Genomic DNA, 19,998 nt, shown 5'->3' with positions numbered 1-19,998 from the left:
GTCAACGTGAGACCACAGTGCAGTAAATTTGGAAACACTGATAGTATTTAAACTGGCAACTGAGTATGGGGAGAAAACAACTCTGGGGTCCCTTGGCCCTCACATCACCGTAACGTTGGGCACATTATTCTGTCAACCAAAGGGCAAGGACAGAATTGTTATTGTCCAAGAAAGCCTGCAGCAATGGATTTTTACACCCTTGAAAGAAGCACTTGGAAGAACTGGAGATTATCCAGAGAAAGGTATTTAGGGAAAAAAAAAAAAAAAGAATGCTGGGGGTTTTCCGAGGAGTTACGGCTTCTTAACCTAGAGGGGAAAATAAGTCTGAGAGGTTTCTACATGAATAAATTGAAATTATTTAAAAAAAAAAAGGTGTTAAGCAGCTGTTTTCTGACTTTATGGAGCACTGCCCTAAAAATAATAACAATAATAATAATCTTGACAGGCAACAGTAAATGTATCAGTGAAATGTAATACGAAAAATCTTGACTCTAATTATTGTTAATCAGTGAGCAGTACCAAATCCACTTAGAAAGCCTCAAAGAATAAAACAAAACAGAACAAAACAGAAAACAAATTTTTTATAGCCTATAATTCTGCCTCAAGGACAGTGGCTGGACTCTATTTCTTCATTTACTAATCAAAATAATAGGTTGTGGAGCCTCTACCATGTGTCAGACGCTGTGCCTGTGAGCATAGAAGGAAGGCGAGGTCTCATTCCTCAGGCTTCTCCCTAGAGCACGGACATCTTGCACACCTCAGGTCTGTGCTCTGCACCCGAGGATCTCTAATCTCCTTCTGGGTCAAACGTTTCTCTGACTTCTCGGCTAGAATACAATTTCAGGCATACGTGCATTAATGTTCAAGTGACAAGGAGGCAGTGAATGAGGAGGCAAGGCATGGGCGTGTGAGTATGTTCGAGGGCAATAGATGGTCTTTATTTTCTTCTCCTTGAAATACTAGTGAACCAGAATAGACTACCTTCTTATCTTTGGCTGCTTATTTCAATTAATTTAAAACCCTGAGCTTTGGAGATCAAAACTGCTGATTTCTTGCCGAGGGAGATCATTTGGCTTCTAACTCTAGACAGCAGACCCATAGGTATTGCTGGTCACTAGCAAGAGCGAGAGAGAATTAATGAACTCGGGCACAGCCATAATCTTTCATTTGGCCCAAATTTCATAGGCAGAAATACAGCCCAAAATATGAGAATGTTGATAGCAGACCATTAGGATTACATGAATCTATGAATCCAAAAACACATCATGCTTTCTGTTAAATGAGTAGAACCCCCCCTTTTTCAATCCATGCACACCAAAGAAGCACTCATATCAAGTTACAAACTCAGAGATACTTCAATAATTTTTCTGAGGCTTTTGATAAGGAGCCAAATTTTAGCAAACTTTTTTTGATTTATCCAAAATTCTAACATGATTAATATATTATTATAGAATATAGTATAAAATGTCAGTGAAAATATTTTCAAGAGGTGGAAGTTTATCTTTTCAAGAACACTGAAATGTGGACATACTGAAAACATTTTCTTCAGGAATATCAATACCTTTCTTCAAGATATTATGTAAGAAAATATATCTCTGACTTTCACATGAAGACAGATAATTTTATTTTAATTCAACTAACGTTGATCAGATGTTTACCAGGTGACTATAGGAAATCAGTGGGTCAGTGTTATATGAATGTAAAGATGAGTATAAGTCATATAGTCTTTACCCTCAGGCAGCTGACGTCTAACAGAGGAGCTAAAAAAATTTCCAGTTCTGTGATACACTATACAAATTGGAGTAAAATATAAATGGTATATCATGACTACTGCAGATGACTAAAACTGGCTTAAGGGAAAAAAAAAAAATGTGGGCGAGAAATGAATATATTGCTTCACAAAAGGCAAATTCTTCAAGCGTTAGGAAGTCCACACCCAGCTGGGTTCAGGCATTCAAATCATGTTGACAGACATCCGTCTTTTGGTTATATCTTGGCCCAGGATTGGCTTCATTCTCAGGCAGGCTCCCCTGTGTGGTGGCAAAATCACCCTCCAAGTTCCATACTTTTTTCTGCCAGATCATCAAACCCAGAGCTAAGCAAGTCTTTTCCCTAATAGTTCTTGCAGTAAACCTGGTGTCATTAATTTATTCAGTCACCTAGCAAATATTAAACACATAGTAAGTATTAGGCAGTGTTCCAGACTTAGAGGATACAGTAACTATAAACAAAATAGACAAAGCACCTGCCCTCATGGAGCTCATATTCTGGGAGGGGAAACATATATTAGACAAATACAGAAATAAATCTGTAAAATTTTTCATGATGAGGGCTATTAAAAAAAATTAAAGCAGGGTAAAGGATCGAAAGTGACTCACCTGCCCAGCTTGTGTGGCCTGTCCATCCCTGAAGCTTTAGCAGAACTGTTTGGGCAAGCCTAGAATCCATCACTGTCTCTGTACCAAACAGAGTACCCTTGGTACCCCCCAAATCATCCAGGAGAAAAATATGGAATAAATAGCTCCCCCAAGAGAAACTCCCGATGTTGTTACGAGAGGGAGGCCTAGCTTCTCAACTGACAAAACGAACCAAACCTCACTGGGTTATAAGAAATATCAAGTGTAAACCCTTCTCAGGAGCATGTGGCCTGGGGATAATAAAAGTTATGTGCTCCAGGTTTGAATGCGCATGTGAAATGGGCCTTGAAAGATGGTTAGGATTTAGATAAAGATCAGGGAGGAAGATAGAGTGATAGGAAAGGGACAACAAGCAGAAGAGTTTGGTGTTTGCAGGAGTGTGTCTACAGGGAAAATGAACACAAGATTGTAAATAAAGATGTGGCTGCATTTGGACAGGCCTTGAAATGTTCATCTGGTAGGCAGAGAGGAAACATTAAGGGGTTTGCGAGGAGAATAACATTACTGAGATCTGCTTCAAACTTACAACAGTGCCCAGGACTGATTGGAAGGGAGAGCGAGAGGAAGGAAAGATAGCCTGGAAACCTGTTGTAAAGGTCCAGGTGAGTGTCTAGGTGAGAGTCGGAATTACGATGCGGGATTAGGGAGAATGGGTCATATGTGTTTTTGAGGTCTCAAGCCCTGGTCATTGAGAAAATGGTGCTTCTATTCCCCATGGAATGCACATGAAAAGCAGGAATGAGGACTGAATAGTACAGAGGCGTTGACAGAGAATCAGCAACATAGTATATTGAGTTAGAGGTTCTGCCAGAACCAAGTTACAGTGTCTGAATGACAGCGAAAAATGCAATCCAGGGCTTAGGGAGAGGTTGGAGCTGGTGACTTAGATTTAATAATTACCTGAAGAAAAATGATTGTTAGAGCCATCAGAATGAGATAAAAAAATCCCAGCTGGCTTCTTCTTAGGCTCCTTTGCAGTCCCTCAGCTCACCTTTAGAGTAAGCTCTAAAGGTGAAAATGTCCCAGCTCTCAGTCTTTGTAACTCTTCTCACATCTGACCACTCTGGTGACTTGATTCAAGTTGTACAGTTTTAAATGTAATCAAGCTCAGACCACTCTCCTGAATACCAGAATAGAATATCCAACTACCTACTCAACACCTCCCCTTGGGCATCAAATAGGTCTTTTGAACTTCTCTCCAAAACCAGGTTCTTCATTTTCCCTCAACCCTCCTCGTCTCAACAAATGGCAACTCCATTTTTCCAGTTATTGCAACCAAAGATTTTGGAGTCGTTCTTCACTCTTCTTGCTCTAATATAGCATATATAACCCGTCATCAAATTCTATCACCTATATGCTACAGCCGACTCGGGCAATTTCATATAAATGGAATTATACCAGGTGTGGTCTATTGTGTTTGGTTTCTTTCGCCTAGAGTCATGTTCAGAGTTTATCCACATGGTAGCACGTGTCCGTACTTGGTTCCATTTTGTGACTGAACAATACTTCGTTGTTCTAGTATACTGCATTTGCTTTATCCATGTATTCGTTGATGGACATCTGTGTTACTTCCACCTTTTAGCTATTGTGTGTAATGCTGCTATGAACATTCCTGTACAGTTTTGTTTGAACACCTGTTTTCAATTCTTTGAGGTATACACCAAGGCATGGAGTTGCTAGATCAAGTGGTAATTCTACATTTAACTTTTTGAGGAATGGTCAAACTGCTCTCCACTGTAGCTGCACAATTTTTTAGATTCCCACAAACAATATACAAAGATTATCAATTTCTTCACATCCTGCCAACACTTACTTTGTTTTTTTTTTTCTTTTTATAACTATTCTAGTGGGTGTGAGGTGGTGTCTCATTGTGATTTTTATTTCCATTTCCCTAATGAATAATGACACTGAGCATCTTTAGATGTAGTTGTTGGCAATCTGTATATCTTCTTTGGAAAAGTGTTTGTGTGAGTCTTTTACCCATTTTTTAACTCTGATGTTCATCTTTTTTGTTGTTGTTGTTAAATGGTAAGAATTTTTTATATATTCTACGTATTAGACTCTTATCAGATATATGATTTGCAAATATTTCTCCAATTCTTCAGATTATCTTTTCACTATTTTGATAGTGTCCTTTGATGCATGAAAATTTTCAGCTTTGATGAAATCCAATTTATCTACTTTTCTCTTGTTGCTTGGGCTTCTGGTGTCATATATAAGAATTCTTTGCCCAATCTGAGGTTATAAAAATTTATTCCTATGTCTTCTACTAAGAGTTTTACAGTCTTAACTCTCACATTTTAGTTCTTTGATCCATTTTGAGTTAATTTTTTTACAATGTCAGATAGGAGTAATCATAGTATATCCTGTAATTTACTTGGTTTACTCTGTTTATTTCCCGTATCTCCCACTGGAATCTAAGCTTCACCAGGGCAGGAAAGTGTCTTGTTCACTACTCTAACTCTCTTGCTAGCCTGACCAATAGTGACTTGCACATAGTAGAGGCACATTATTTGTGAAATGAATAAATTAAGTGGCCAAAGAATGGTCCAAAGGGAAGACAGCTAAGATGATCTTATATCAGTGTATTACCATGTAAAAGATTATCCCTAATGGAAAAAGTTCAATACATTTTACCACAGTTCTACTACAATGTGCTATAAACACAATAGCTCATTTGATCTTTGTTCTATAATAAGCTAAGTCACTTGAGATTTTTTTCAAGTTACTTTTTCCTTATAATTTGGAAAAGAGAAAAGAAAAAAGAAAACCTCATACAACATCTGGAGTTCACTTTTATTTATATATATTTTTTATTTAACAGTTAATTATGATTTATAAGTGTCATTTTAAAAACATCAGTCCATCAAACTATGCAGAAAAAAGTGGCAAGAAGTCTGCAAAACAAAATGTATTTTAAACATGTTTAAGTAGAGGGATTATCTGAAATCCTGGATTTTTCAGTCCCTTCGTTATTATGCTATGACAATCAAGTAATGCTTAACTTCAGTGGAAGTAAGCCTCCTGGATCTGGCTTCATTGCAGTCTCCAACCTCTGTGTTGTCTTCTGTCATTTGCCCTTAAAAAACTTTCCTTTAGGGTTAATCTGGCTGTATGAATAACATCTTCAAGTTCCAGGTCTTCATTATATCTTTTCTCCAGGAAAGTCTTCCCATTGACATGATTCTTTCCCATTGCTGTGGCTTTCCAGGCAACATGAGCTCCAGGTAGATCTGACTAAAATAAATATGGCCACCCCTCATTCCAACCACAAATTACTAAAGAGACTCCAAGTGGATGAACACTACCTGAGTGTATTCTTACATCACATAAGCTACTCTCTGTACAAGTTGAGCCGTGGGGATGGGGTCTTGGTAAATGAGATAGTATTGCTGAGCTAGTTTTTGAGCTCCATGCACGAGCACTCTGTAATCTGGGTCAACGCCACTATACACCAAACCTATATGCTTGGTAATTGGTTCCACGTTGTGTACACTTGGCTCATCTTACAGAATGGATTTCTGTTTCTTCTCAGTTGCTAATACCACATCATTTGCAGCTTTAATTCCCACTGAAGGGTCTCCTCCAGCTACACCAGCCAAAACATATTCAATCTGGACAAGTCTACCAGATGGGCTGAATGTACTCAGCGAAAAGCCGAAACTGTGCTCCGCCTTCTTTACCTGGAGTGCCCTGGAGTTTGCTTTTAAAGAGACTCGTATCAAATTGCATCTTGATCACCTTGTATCTTCAAGTGCCCTAGAGGGATCCACTGGCCAATAACTAGATGAAAATTTGATGTTCAGAGTCATAAAGAACAAATATATAATTTTGGAATTTCACTCACTGTAATTTGTTCATTTGCTGAGAATGTGTCAGATACTGTGGTAGGTGCTGATGGGAAAACAGAATTCAAGCAATCCTCAATCTCTGTCACAGAGTTCACCATAGGGAAGACAAACACACACATTATTAAGCTATGCCCTTAATATTAGAAAGAATGAAAATATACAGTCCATTACTAAAAGCACTACTATTAGACAATCAAGCATGAAAAGTGTCCAAGAGCTGGTGCAGAATATAGATGTATGCCTGCCATTCCCTCTCAGTGACAATGTGTTTCCTGTGGACATTGAGGATCACTTCCCTCTCTGAGCATTCCTCTCCTTGTCCTCTGAAATCTCCTTGTATTTTATTCCCTCTGAGCTCCACCAAGGTTGAGTCTTCCTCCACTATGCTTTGGCCCATGTAGTCTATCTACCAGTGACCTGAGGGAAAGGGAACAGACTAACAGATTCTGATGAAGGACATGAAGGAAAATTGTCCTTCCTCGTCTAGCTTCCATGAAAATAATTTATAATACATATCAAGCCCTTTCCTGCTGAGATTGGTTGTCCCCATTACATAACTCGTCTGTTATTATGCTACAACAATATCTTTCTCTTTTGTCTGCATTACCAAGCTAAACAGAGAATGAACAAATAACTTGATTTTCCTAGTTATATATGGCCCAGGACCTCAGAAATGGATGGGTATGTGCCCTTTCCCCAAAAAGTGAGGAGAGAGTATCAGAAAACCCCATTTTTCATAATAATATCAACTTTTTGGTACTACTAGTGTCAACTCTAATAAACGACAAATCAAGCTGAAGTTATTTAGCCCAAACCAGGGTTAACAATCTGCTAGCCCTAGTGCAGAGAGCCCTATTGGTTCATTTCAGTCTATGGTGGGTCTAATTGGTTGGTAATAAGAAATAATAGTTGATAAACATTTAAAATACTGCTTGTGGCTCACCTTAAAAACACAATTTTTGGAGGAGATTTCTCCAAAGAATTAACAGGAAAGAAGAGATGAAACCAAACCTTACTAGAATAAACCAAATTTTATTGCTAGAAATTTAAATTGAGTTCATTGCAGATACTCATAAAAGATCTCATTTGCCCCATTTTCTATGGAAAACCCTAAAGCAATTTTGTTGGCACTAGGTAACTAACCCACTGAGGCTATGAAAATCTATCTAGGCCTCTACTTTCTTTACACAGTGGAGAAATTTAATGCATTTGGAAAACAAAACGGACTCCAACTCTCAGTAATAAAACTAATCCCTCTTTAACTGTTGAAAGCACTATCTATTCAAAATCAAAATGAACCTTAAAAGTTGATCAATAACGCATAAAAAGCCCCAAGTACATAAATTAACTGAACATCCATCATGGAAATCATTTGTTAAAGTGAAGAAAACAAAAGCTGCCCACAGATTTTAATAAAACTAGATTACTTCCACGTATAAAGAACCTGGTTTTCCTCTGAACTCAAAATCACTTCATTAAAATTTTGTTAGATATTGTGTATTATATTTAGCAACATATGTATATATGGAGGTGGAAGGGAGAAAAAAAGAAACTATTTTTATTGTGAGAGGGATCCAGAGGGAAAAAAGTAATAAAACACTCCATCTTATCAAATAGTATTAATTTCATCTCCTCTGGTTCAGAATCACCCATTTCTGGTAATTATGAAAACAAATCAAAGTTCAACTTCCTTTCAAGGCATCTTTTCCTTCCCAAGATGGTATCTGGGTATGAAGAGAAGCTGGCCACACCTCATGGCATTGAAAAAGGGACTTTGTGCTCTACTTCCCTTTTGGTGTTTCATCCCACTAGCCTGTAAGGAGCAAACAGCCTCTGTCCTCACTGGCTTGTCCTGAAGTGGCTGTAGTTTAATTTACCTGTTCTGTTCCCTCCTAAGGGAAAGGAACTGTAATTTCTCCCAGGAAACTTGTCCACCCACCTGCTCTCCAAGATCCCCTTCTTTTCTCATTGGTGTTACAAATCTCCTGTGTTCTGGCCATGATCCCCATTAAATCCCCAACATTAATATCTTCCTTCTGCATTCCTCAACTGGAGATATGTGGAATTTTTCAAATCCTTTCTATCACATGTGAAAGAAGGAGTCGCATGAGAATTATTTTTGGTCCCTCTTTACCTAAATATCCTATGCAGCCATTTCTGTTCTGGGATGAGCAGGTAGTCAAAGACACCATATTCAGAATTACAGCTGAGCAATGTACAACTCCAGAGGCACAATTGAGATAGACTATAATTTGACTAATATCCCCTAAATTTGTGTTATGTTCACAGGTACATGGTGACCTATAGTGACAGTCTTCTTCCCAGAGTTCCCAAGAGGAAAGGAGGCACAGAACCCCATAGTTTCTATCTCAATTATATATTGTCTTCATTTCCTCCTTCTTTCTATAACTAGGACCAAGGCCAAAGAGAGCCTTTGAGCTGCCTGGGTAATCTCTCTTTCCCCCAGTTCTTTAAAGTTTCTGTGTTTTCATACCACCAGAACAAAAAGAGTTTTCCCCTCCTGCTTGGATAAGAACTTTTGTTACATGTCTTATAATCTCCATACACTATCCTTTATAAGACTATAAGATCTCCAAGCTTTGCTCATTTGATATACATATAAAACTATATTTATAGTTATATATAGACAAACTTCTGAGACTTTGAACCCCATTTTGTTTCTCAACAAAGTTCGTTTTTTTAATATTCTTGTTTCCTTAATTTAAAATCACTTTTGAAACTTAAGCATGAATAACTACTTTCTTTGTTTTCTCTGAATAGTCCACAGTTTCCAAAGATAGTGGAATCACAAGACAAAATGATCGATGGGATATAAAAAATTTAAAAGTAAATATTTTTTAATATTTATTATATTGGACTTTAAACTTCTTAAGGATAGTGTTTATGATGATTTTGTTTTGGTATTAACCTGAGTATATATATTAACTAGATCTTGGATTAGTGTTTAAGTGAATTAAAGAAACACGTTCTTTCTTTTTTTTTAAACATTTCTGGAAGAATTTTTATTTATTTATTTATTTTATTTTATTATGTTATGTTAATCACCATATATTACATCATTAGTTTTTGATGTAGTGTTCCATGATTCATTGTTTGCGAATAACACCCAGTGCTCTATTCAGTATGTGCCCTCTTCAAGACCCATCACCAGGCTAACACATCCCCCCACGCCCCTCCCCTCTAGAACTCTCAGTTTATTTCTCAGAGTCCATAGTCTCTCATGGTTCGTCTCCCCCTCCAATTTCCCCCCCTTCATTTTTCCATTCCTGCTATCTTCTTCTTCTTTTTTTTTTAACACATAATGTATTATTTGTTTCAGAGGTACAGGTCTGTGATTCAACAGTCTTATACAATTCTTTCTTAACCTAGTCCAGACTCTGATCTTAATAAAGACTGAACACAGAAAGAAGTTGCTCCTCAGCTCAATGCTGTGGAATCTTAGTATGTACACCTATAGGAGAAGGATTTGGATGGGAAAGGCTAGAAAGAGAAATTCCATGTGAAATCCAAAAGGACAGAAGATACTCCAGTACCCAGGACTTGCTGATATGGGGAGAACAAATAAAATTGAACATACCTTAAGAAACAACTACTTGTTCTTCCTCTGATCTTGCTAGATCTCTAAGTAGACCAAGAGTTTGTAGGAGAAGCACTATATTTGAGACATGGCTAACAGGGGTTCCCTTTTCTTTTCATCAAACACACAAAGCTTTGACTGTTTTAGGAAGTTTGCGCTAGCGTTTGCATAGCTCATTGTTATTTATCCTACAGGCTTTCTCTAAAATGTCACCTTCTCCCAAATCCTTCTCTAACCACCTGACATATTATAATCTCTACCCTCCTGCACCCAAATCTCATTATTCTGTCACATCACCTATTTTAATTCTTTTTTACATGTACTAGTTTTTCATGTCCTTGTTATTTGTTTGCTGTCTTTCAAACTCCTCAACCCCTACACACATCATTTACTAGCATGTGATGTAGCTAATTTAATGTCTATGCTAGTCATTTTACCCTGTAGAATGGGACAATAATAGTACCTATCTCAAAGTGTTGTTTAGAAGGCTTTAATGAGATAATACATGTAGTACAACTACACATAGTAATTTGACACATAGTAAACTTGAAAAACAACTATTGTTACATAAAAGAATGAACAGATGAATAAGCAAAATATCACTAGAACAACAAACTATATGTTCTAAAACTATATGAATTAAATATTGTGTAAAATCTTTACATCTCAAGCCAATTTCTCTTTTTTATAATATCCCAGCTTAGATTCTAGTCTACACAAAATGGCAAAGAAGACAAAATTGTAAATTAGTTCTTTTTCTGCAATTAAACAGGATCTTCCTCCTCAAACCACAGGGCTTGAGACCCTATCCTTTACCCATGCCCTCTTCAGTGACCATACCTTCCCTGGCTTCAAATGTTAATGGTTCTGTTAATGGCCATATATGTTATCCTCACAGGGCTTTCTAGGAATAATGAGCTAATGATAAGGCACCCCACTTGATGGGAATTACAGTGCTTATTTCAAGAGATGCTGTGATGAAGGAAGTTTTGTAAGTCCAGAGGGCAATTCGGCTGCCCCTCAACTATAGCACATAGGTTCCTGCTCATAAAGTCAGTCCAGACTAAACTGTGAAAACAATTCATGAAAAACTGAAAGGTAGTGCCTTATCTAAAATTCAATACAAACCTTGTAATATCATCTTAATTCTGTATACAAAGTACTCCAAAATCATATAGATTTTGACCTGAGATCACTTAGAAAATGATTAAGAAGTGCAATAGGTTACCCAGTTTGGCACAGTTTAGTAAAACACAATGGCTTGTTGAAGAGAAATACTGCATATTTGTAATAGTAGATCAAGAAGGAATTATGAAAAATCATTTACAAAACAGATTTATAACCCTGAGTCTCTTCAATCATACCAAGATCACAGAGACTTCACTGTCTTTCTAAAGTCTAGAATTTAGAAATTCTGGTAAAATAGTGCTTAGAATTGTGATGGAGGAACATTTTCTTTTGCTAGAAACAATAGAATATAAATATAAACAGTAATTTCTTCTTTCAGTAGTAGTTACCAAAGGACAGAGCAAAGTTTCCAAACTAAAGTAGAACATATAAAAGACTTCATTCACAATTTACATTAAATTTAAGTTAATTTATTCTAGGTCCCAAAACTTTCAGATGCCATCTTTTACTTAACTCATTAAGTCACATTAAGAGTCTAGAATAAAATGCTGCTTAATGTTATTGATGAGATCTTATATCTGAACATTATTTTAGCTGATCTACTGAAACTCATCAAAGCAATCATTTTTCTTCTCTTTCCATTCTCATTCAATAATGTGATTTTATTCCTGACATTAAAAATAATGTCCTCTAGGGGCAGTGGAATTCAGTGTGATGTGAGCAATCAGCATATGCCCCCGGATGAAGAGGCAACTATATGGGGAAAATGAGCCCGTTTTGTTCAACCCTAGCTTTGACTCTCAGTTGCCTTCAAAACCATAGTCCAGGTTAAATTAAAAACAGGGAAGTCTATGCTGGTTCTTTTCTTAGGAACCAAAATAAAAATATAATGTATTGATCACATTTCTCAACTAAAAAAAAATGAATATATTCCAAAATATTTTGGAAGACCTGGATCTTTAGTAATGCTCTATAGTTTGGGGCACAGCAGTAGGATATAGCTGTTCAGAAAACTTCAGTCATTTAGTAGATACGATTTCAGAGCTTCTGAAATCTTCCATTCTCTGTAATCATTCTCCTAATTTTTTGACTTCTTCATCTACACTACTTGCAATATCATCTATTGTTCCTGTCACCCCCAAGATCCATTTCCTCTGCAAATGTACCTTTATGTTTCCTAGAGAGTCATATTCCTTCACACTCAGTTCTTGTGGTTCAGTTTATACTAATCCTCTTCTGAATCCAAGCATTAGACATAGGACTCAAGACAGAGCACCACATCCCATTGACAACACAAATTGAATTGGGAAAGGACATGTGATCCAGATGTTACAACTGGGTATTTCACCCGTCTGGCTAGAGTGTTTGGGTCAAGGATGGGCACAGGACCCAAGCAAGCCAATGAAGCTCAACCAGATCTTTTGGTGGCATTATTGAAATGTAGATTATCTTTCCTTTGGATTGAGGTTAGTAATAAAGCAGCCTTGAGTTCCTGAGAGCTATCTAACCTTCCTGTGGGAAAAGATGCCCATATAGAATGCTAATACAGATGAAATCATGGCCAAGAATAAAGACATTATGAATTCTTATGACATTATTTGAACTCCTGTATCTAGCTATTCCTGAAGACCTCCTGCCAAATTTTTGGTTGCATATATAAACTAATATTTCCTTTTTTCTGAAGACTGATTCAGTTGGGTTTTCTATCATCTGGGACTGAAAAATTCTGTCAGTATATTGCTCCATTACTTTTCCAAAATGTCAGGATCTCATGTCATAATATTCAAACAGACAAAAACAATGATCACCAAATTATTTCAACAGAAAGTAGATTGGAAATTTTACCTGTTAATCCAGAGATTAGTGAGGGAACAACTGCATTAACTTAGTGTCCCATGGCTCCAGAGCAAGGCTATTACAATCTTTCTGGGTTAACATGATGTATAGTAGTAACATTAATACAATTAAATAAGTGGCCACATATGATTAAGTCATGTGCCTATTCTTCAAAGATAGACATAAGCCAATCAAAATAAATGCAGCAAATTTTGAGCATTATAATAATTTCAGATTTTAAAAATACATAGTTCAGTCAACTCATAATTCAGTTACATTTTCAGTTCTCTGTTCATTCATTCATTCATTCATTCATTCATTCATTCATTTAAAGAATGTTTGTTGGATACCAACTGTTGGCCAGTCATTTTGTTTCTTGCTGAATGCACAATATCTACATGGATTAATAAGCACTTATTTTACCTCTTATACCCAATGGGTTATTTTAGTATTCATTGGTACTTCCTTTGCAGGATGGATAAGAGAGAAAAAAAGAGATGAAAATCTTTTCAGTTAAATGTCATCACCTATAAATGATTTTACTGGTGGCTGAATGGAAAAGGACTTTTAAATGAATGAACAATGAGAAATTTGGAGATTATTTGTCATTTCCATTTTCCTCTAATTTCCTTCTCACCCATTTTAATAAATCATTGATAATTGGCCATATTCCAAATGAACAGATTTTTCAGAAAGCTCTGGTTATGATATTCATTATAAGTATTTCAAAAATTGTCATATTTTTGTCTACACAGAAATTGGAAAGTGGGCAACTTTACAAAACTATCTGGATAATTCAAGTCAAGTGTCCTAATTATTGATGCAGAGTAAGGTTTTTGATGATCATAACATCATAACAAATTTAATTTGGGGAAATTCGGTAAGATTAAGCAGTTTGAACACTTTACCATGAACCATGGTTCCAGGAATCCAAAATTTGAATCTTCATAACTTTGCCCCCAACCATTTGAAGAAGGGAGTTATTTAGTGCTAATGGTTGCAATCATTACGTTTAAAGGCAAAGAGAAAATACTGTAAACAAAGCAGGAAAATATTTTTGGTGTATAGCATAAACACACAATTATCTTAAAATGTAATCTTCATGTGACTTATTAAAGTAGATTACATTTTAATGTGCATTGCAATTTGCACATTATAGAGACACTCTATATGCAGCGTTAACTGTGTGACCAGCCTGACAACCTGCACAACTGAAGATATAAAAAGAGAAAAAAACCCTCTGCTATCTTTCTCTAAATGGATGTATTTGGTGTTGATAGTCAGATACAGTTTTCACCTTTATCCCAGCTTGTTTCTGACCCAGTGGGTTAGTGTTAATCACCACTGTAGGCACCAATAATTTCCCCATATGTGGAATTTGATAAGTTAGAGCACCCACTTCAATTCAAGAAGATTCCAGCTGACTATCCAGTTATCGCTATGGACAGCTTCAAGCACATCCATGGCTGGCCTTGTATTCTTAGCTTTATCAAGCGCTTTGCACTTTTTGTCTTTTATCTCTTAATTGAGACCTGACTGCAAGAAATGCCTATCTGTTCAACTAGGTTGCATTAAGTATTAACTTTAACTGCTTTGGGTACTTGAGGTACAGAAGAGGGGGAAAAAAAGCCTTAAGAAGCTGTGTAGAGTGGAAAATCTTCCCAAATCTCTATTTATAAATTGTGTAAATGCTACAGTGTTTTTTAAAAAGTAAATAAATCTTTATCTCTTTTCCAGATTTTAAAAAAAAAGTGTTTATATTACCAACTGGGGGAAAGTTTATGAATCCTCCATCATATTTGGCAGTAATAATAATCTTACAATTCTGGCCAAAAGAGATAATATTTAGGAAGAGTAAATAATTCAGTAATAATAGATGAGAAAGAACTTTGTATTTATGTCTCTAGAATATCTAGGGACTGACTCCTCTCTAAAGGATATGGAAATGGGTTTTATTTGAGCCGAGAGCACACCAATCCAAGGATTCGGGATAGCTTGTATAGGTTCCAAGTCTTGCAATTTCCTTTTCTAAATATTTCCCATTTCTAAATATCACCCAAATTGTACTATTTTGTGAACTCCTTGAGGGCTCTATCTGTGCCCTTTGCAGCTTTTCATCCCATTTTCCTGTATATGGTAGCCCTTCAACTTATGCTTATTGACCTTAATCACATGCACATGGGGTCTCTCTGAGCATTTACAGAACCTCCCTGTGACTCTTTGTGCTTCTCTGTGAGAGATCTCTAACTCTGCCAGCTCTGTGGCCCCTCTGGTAGGTGCTCCTCCATGACAAATACAGAAGTATTACTTGGAAAATATATGTCATGAACAAAAACAGTCGATTTAGACAATAGCCCTGAAAAACCGAAACCCAAGAAAAATGGTAATTTATTTGTGGGACGGGGCCTGTTTGTTGCTAATTGAAGTGGCACTGCTCATTTTTTGTACCAATACCTAAAAACCAAGAATAAATACAAGATATTAGTGTTGAGAAATCCCTTCAGTCAAAATGTCCTCAACTAAATCCAAGTCTAGACAAGAAACATCTCCCTAAGGATCAAAGACAAAGCTCTAAAATTATTTTAGACCTAGGAAGAGGCACAGAAACATAGAATGACAAGACTGTTAACTCATGATAGTTATTACAAAACAAATTAATGTTACTAATTGAAAGTAAATTTCCCATATTGTATGTAATTCCAGGCAAAAGCTCAGTGATAGACCATACGTTAAAGGCTGTGTGGTAAAAGACATCTATCTATACGAGGTTGATGTTATGTTTTGAAATTTTCATATATAGCAATTAGTACTCAAGCCCACGTTCCAACTAGAAGTGTTGGTTACCAAAAAGCTGTCTAGATCTGAGAAGGGTATAAAAAGAAAAGAGAATCATAATTCTAAAAATAAATGAATGTGAAGTCCAAATGAGAAGAAATTCTATCCCCCACCGCTTGTGTGGTACCAAAGCACCATAGGATGAAGTAATGTTTCATTCATTCATTCACTCATTCATTCATTTATTAATTTCACAAATCTCTGAGGACTTTCTACGTGGAGGCAACAGAGGAACAAAATGAACAGGCTCTTTGTGCTTTCCTCTAAGCATGGCTGGCAGAGCACACTGATTATTTAAAATTGAATCATTAAAATTTGAATCAGAAGGGCTTTATGAATAGTGTTAACCCACAGCAAATAACACAATCTATCCATCACCTATACTACCTACAAGGGAATACAGATTTTCCTTCAAGATTCCTAATTCATTTGTTGGTCAGACACATTCATCCTCTCTTATACCCACACCAGGTCCCAATCCCTGCAAGAATCACAGTGTATCATCACCAACATTAATTTGTAAAACCTATACTTATTATGAGGAATAATGCTATTAATAAGGGTTTAATATTCTGCTTTTCTGTAGACACGGAGAATATGTAAAAAGAAGCATTTTTTTTCTTTTTTGCTTTTAACTTCAACTTCGAAAAATCCCCCTCCCCACTTAAAAGGCAAGACAAAATACTCTCATTTTATTGTTTTCTTACAGGCTCATAAAATTTTAGCTTTGTGTTACTTTTTCAAAGACTCTATTAAACTTGATACATGAGACTGGTAGGCTGCCACAAACTCATAAAAATCTTTTCAAAGAATTGCTGCCTAGCAGTGGAAATTGAATGGCAATTTCTAAGAATCAAGCTAATGGCTTAAACTATAGAAAATGTGAAGCCCACTAATAGATAATTTAGGATTTCCCCTCTCCCCCCCCACCCACCACTGGAGAGAACAGAACATGAGCTTGAATAAAATTGCACCAAGATCTTATTAATCTTCAGTCTGTAAAAGCTCAATTTTCTTAAGCAATGGGCTGTGGTACACATACCACAGTAAGATCTATGCTTAAAACGTTCTCCATATTTTGGAGCTAAAAGTTCTGCACCTTTTGACTATGTGGACACTTGTATTATTGTCAGTTTCAAGAGTTAAATATTCCAGCAGGAATTTGTTACTACACAGCTGTACATAATGCCTGAAAACCCCCTGCACCAATATTGCTCTCAAATTGGCAGCAAGTGAACAAGGGACATGAAGGATGCTTCAGCCCAGTAACCTATCCTTCCTTCTCTCCTGGGAGCCACTTGGCCAGCTTTCATCCTCATAATTATAATAAATTTGACATTTCATAGATAATATTGATTTCTGTATTTTAGCATTTCACCATAGGTGACAGTCTAGCGTCAAGAATGAAATTTCTATTGATCTCCTGCGCATTAATCTCTCATGTGTATGTGATCATTTTTATAAGACCTTTTACTGCACATAAATCAATATTTCATATTTCCAGCTATGCCAGAGGAGATGTCATATTTGTAAACTGTGAGTTGACACCTGCAATTCCTTCCTGTTCAGCTTCAACTGTTCAGTAAGAGTCGATTCAGGGTTGGGAAAGGATCAAGCTCAAGAAACAAGGTAGATGAAAGGCATGAATGTAGACTAGAGTAATTAGCTTAATGAACAAAGAAGCCAGGTAGTGAAATGAAGTGAAATAATGTTTCTTCTACAAAAACTGCTTCTGTGGATATAGCATCTGAAAGAGAGTTTGGCTTTCCATGCTTGCTAGAGAGCTGAGAATAGATTTAAATGCCTGTGTTAATAAGGAACACCAAAATACTTTTAAATAATTGCTTTCAGAGAACTAACAAATGAATCACGGAACACTACATCAAAAACTAATGATGTAATGTATGGTGATTAACAGAACGTAATAAAATAAAATTTAAAAAAAAAGAGAACTAACAAATCTTAATGGATAAGAAAGTCACTACAATTTCATGAACGTTTGACATAGAAATGTATGATCTTCCTACCCACAGCTCCAATAGGTTGCCAATGCTGACGTAGTAGTTTTCAGGACTGTGATCAGTTTCCTAATTTTGCGAGCATTTTAGGAAGTAAGTAAATCATTTCCATAGTTCCATATTTAATGGTTTTCGTATTTCAAAAATAAGAGCTTAGAATTATATATGAAGATTCCGATGAATCAAAACATAATAGTATTATGAACAGAATGTGAGCTCTTCTTTGTATGAATTTTAATGCAGAGTGGGAACTAGCAGGCATTTTTAATAAGTAAATTCTTCACTCTAAGGAGCTACTACTCTTATAACTACTTAGGGATCCACTGAAGTATTTATTTTGCCAATTTCAATGGCAAGTAAAAAATCAGTGTGCATTTGTATATATATAATCTTGTTGGACCTGTCTAAGCTTTATTATTTTCAAAACTATTTCCTACCTATTACATAATTGGAGTTTATCTATGACATATTTTAAGAACTTGGGGAGTAAACCATTGGACACAAGCTGATATATGTGAATGTTTATGCTTCTCCAGATAAATTTTCCCTGCCTATTCTTAACACTTGCCGAGAGGTTATTAAATGCAAAACTCAATTCGGATATGGTCTAATACAAATGAAAAGGTATTGAGAATAGAATGCTATCTTGTGCAACATTTACATTTATTCTTTAAAAACTTGCTATTCCACATATTTAGAGAAGTACAGAACTCCACGCTTTGTGCAATAAACATTTTCAGAATCTGACAAAGATGCTTTTAATTCAATAAAGTGTGTGCTGGTTTAAAAAGAACTCCTTTAAAAAAAATTTTTTTAAAGAACTACTTTTTCCCAGATAAAAGTGGACTTGGAAATGTCCACTTTCTAGCAATTTCCTATGGTCACTATTGACACACTATTATTTCAAATTATATGTCGTTTCACTAGAAGGAAATGCTACTCTTGCTTATTTTTTAAAGGCCAATCCTTTTTGCTGGTTTCTGAAACATGTTCATGGCCATAAAATATGTCAGCAAATGACTGTTTTAACATGATGACAGACACATTATTGGAGTGTGACTGACTAGTGTATGAGTGACTATATTTTGACAATTGTGTCAGCTTTTGACTGAAGGAGCACAATTAAAAAAAAAAAAAAAAAAAAACCCACCTAGACTGAATGGTAAGGTATTACTGAAGAAGTCAGCAGGTGGAATATATCTTTACAAATACTTTAGTTTCTCAAATGTCAAAAGAATTAGGCGTGAGCTTTAGGCATTATAAAATTTATTTCATTTGAGAACCAATTAACATTGCGAAGAGCCAGCCAGCAGAACTTTGTGTCCTCAAAACTTAAGAACTTTGACTTTTAATGTTCAAGGTGACTGGATCTAATCCTCCTATTTTGCCTTAGTTAACTTTCACTGTACATTTTGGCATTTTATTTCTTTAAGATGAAAATTTCTGAGCCCTGATATCCCAAAGCTGAAATGACCAGCTACATTCCTTACTAATATTTATTCCTTAAGTAAATTAAATGAAGAACTACAGATTCGTTCTTTTAGGGAAAAATACGGCTTTAATTTTGTGAGCAAAAACTTTTAGCAATAATGGGACGTATGAGGTGATGCTTCCAAAATTATGGAGGGCATTTTTAAAATGTGGTGGGTTTTTTTTGGTTTTGTTTTTAAGATTTTATTTATTTATTTGACAGAGAGAGAGAGTAAGAGAGGGAACGCAAGCAGGCAGAGGGGGAGAGGGAGAAGCAGGCTTCCCGCTGAGCAGAGAGCCCGATGCGGGGCTCGATCCCAGGACCTTGGGATCATGACCTGAGCTGAAGGCAGATGCTTAACGACTGAGCCACCCAGGCGCCCCTAAAATGTGTTTTAACTGGCACTGATGATTTTGCTACTTCTTTTTGTCTCTTTCTCTCCTCACACCTGTCAGTTGCCTTTTGTATTTCAGAATCCGTAGAGATTTCTCCCGGACACAAAATACCATTACCTCTGTTCTCGTGCCTCTCCCCTCCATTGCCTGAATCTAATATTTAGTATTCTTGGTAAGGCTGGATGCACATCTCCTTGGTTTCTGTGACGCTCATGGACACTTTTGTCATTGGCCTCAACTATACTATAATCTTAAGCGTTTATATTTCTTTCTCTTCCACAAGTTGAGAAATCTTTTCTTTTTTCCTGTCAATATTCCCATTGTTTTGTAGATAATATATATTTAGTATATATCACTAGACGAGTAAGCAAATCTTTATGGAACGAATGAATGAATAAATGAGTAATACAATCAGTGGTGCATTTAAAATATGATGTTTTACAATGAGA

At 36.2% G+C, this 19,998-nt stretch overlaps 1 pseudogene; it reads right to left on the bottom strand.

Moving 5' to 3' along the window:
- Nucleotides 1-5,392: 5,392 nt before the first annotated feature.
- Nucleotides 5,393-19,998, bottom strand: part of LOC118011665 — a 35,215-nt pseudogene continuing 20,609 nt past the window's right edge.

Source organism: Mirounga leonina, unplaced genomic scaffold, assembly GCF_011800145.1.
Source record: "Mirounga leonina isolate KUSES-001 unplaced genomic scaffold, KU_Mleo_1.0 Mir_151, whole genome shotgun sequence".
NCBI lineage: Eukaryota > Metazoa > Chordata > Mammalia > Carnivora > Phocidae > Mirounga > Mirounga leonina.
This window is presented reverse-complemented; position numbering and strand designations above follow the sequence as displayed.